Below are 2,500 nucleotides of genomic sequence, written 5' to 3'. Positions count from 1 at the left end.
ATTATCATCGTCATCATCATCGCCATCATCACCATCGTCACCATCATTATCATCGGCATCATCATCGCCATCATCATTATCATCGTCATCAATATCACCATTATCACCATCATCATCATTATCATCGTCATCATCGACATCATCATCATCATCATGAGGAAGGTATAATCATCCATGTTGTTAGATAAATTATGATGATAGCGATAAATATTGATAAAAATGAATATAATTATGAAACTACTACTAACAATTATTATAAAATAATCAGTAAATACGAAATGATAATCGCAAGGATAATGATAGCAAAAATGATATCAATGATAAAACTTTTCAACATAATCAGTTCAATTAGCTGATTATATCATAGAAGTTATAGGAGTAATAATACTAACGATAAGTGAATAAGTGATGAAGAGAGAGAGAGAGAGAGAGAGAGAGAGAGAGAGAGAGAGAGAGAGAGAGAGAGAGAGAGAGAGAGAGAGAGAGAGGCAGAGACAGACAGAGACAGAGAGAGAGAAAGAGACAGATAGAGAAAGAGAGAGAAAACGCATCTTGAAAGCACTTCATGCATGCAGGTAATGCAAAGCGCTAACTTTCTCACGTAACTCTACCAAACAGAACGCTTATAGCTGCATTAGGAAAATGGAGAGGTGCTGCACTCTCTACTGAATATGTTTTCCATGCATATTGCAGAGTAATGGCTTTACAGGTGATTGTGAAAACAGGTGCAATATCAATAATTCTTCTTAACGTTTATTATTATTATTACAGAATTTTTCTAAGAAGTGTGATAGCTTTGGTTTATCTATGTACACACACACACACACACACACACACACACACACACACACACACACACACACACACACATATATATATATATATATATATATATATATATACATATATATATATATATATATATATATATATATATATATATATACACAATATAATATAATTTGCGGTGTTTGACGAACTAGTTGGCGCCATGTTGGCATCATGTAGTTGACTGGGTCTTTATGCTGGGGTTGTTGACTAATCCTTCCCCAAGGGAATAGCTGTTTAGGTTATCTCTTTTGGTGGTTCTCAAATAACCATCATATCTACGATAGACTCACCCACTACGGTATCTAGGTTTGACTTACCTAACATATGCAAATCCGTGCAAATCCGCACGTACATTGTGAGTGTGTGTGTGTGCGTTCGTGGGCACGCACATCGTCCGCGCTCACGCGTGAGCACTATATGTAAAACAAAAAAAAAAAAAAAAAAAAAAAAAAAAAAAAAAAAAATATATATATATATATATATATATATATATATATATATATATATTCCTATATATATATATGTGTGTGTGTGTGTGTGTGTGTGTGTGTACATATATATATGTATACATATGTGTATATATGTATATATATACATATATATATATATATATATATATATATATATATATATGATATGTATATATACATGTATATGTGTGTGTCTATGTCTGTGTGTTTGTGTGTGTGTGAGTTTTCTATCTGTGATAGAAATGCTACTACCAATAACTAAATATTACAAAAAGAAAAAGACATGTTTACTCTTACTCCGACTCGAATAAAGTTGGACAAAAGCTCCGCCGAAGCCAAAGCCGGCGCACGTTTTCGCACACCACTTCCCTGATGAGCGAGCAGAGGTTACCTCTATGGCGGGAGCTCTGTCTGTTTCTCTCTCTTTATTTCCCTCTCCCGTTGCTTCCCTAGTCTTGGTGAAAGGAAATGGAGAATGAGAGCAAGGGAGCTAAGGATTTAGTGTGAATGGAATGGACGGAGAGAAAAGGAGAGAGATAATTAAACTACAAAAAAAGATACACGAACACAGTGCATAGACCGAAAAGCACTTGTGTCCGTGCAGTACCTATGTGTGTGTTTGTTACGGCATGGGAAAGAAAGCGAGGGAATGAAGAAAAGGGAGTAGCAGAGAGAGAGAGAAAGAGAGAGAGAGGGGGAGAGAGAGAAAGAGAGAGAGAGAGAGAGAGAGAGAGAGAGAGAGAGAGAGAGAGAGAGAGAGAGAGAGAGAGAGAGGGAGAGAGGGAGAGAGAGAGAGAGAGAGAGAGAGAGAGAGAGGGAGAGAGGGAGAGAGAGAGAGAGAGAGAGAGAGAGAGAGAGAGAGAGAGAGAGAGAGAGAGAGAGAGAGGGAGAGAGAGAGAGGGAGAAAAAGTTGAGCCAGGAGGAAATGAAACAGATACAGAAACTGAGAAACAGACAAAGATTTTAAATGCAAAAAGCTCATACTATTATTACTCGACTCTTATTACACGTACTCCGTACTGTACGTGGAATATTTTTTAAAAATATTTACATACATCATTTCATACATCATTCATCTCCTTTAAAAACACCTTTTGATTATCTTGAAGCCAATTTATATACAGGATTAATGTACGGATTAATGTAATCCATATATATATGTGTGTGTGTGTGTGTGTGTGTGTGTGTGTGTGTGTGTG

Source organism: Penaeus chinensis, chromosome 13, assembly GCF_019202785.1.
Source record: "Penaeus chinensis breed Huanghai No. 1 chromosome 13, ASM1920278v2, whole genome shotgun sequence".
NCBI lineage: Eukaryota > Metazoa > Arthropoda > Malacostraca > Decapoda > Penaeidae > Penaeus > Penaeus chinensis.
This window is presented reverse-complemented; position numbering follows the sequence as displayed.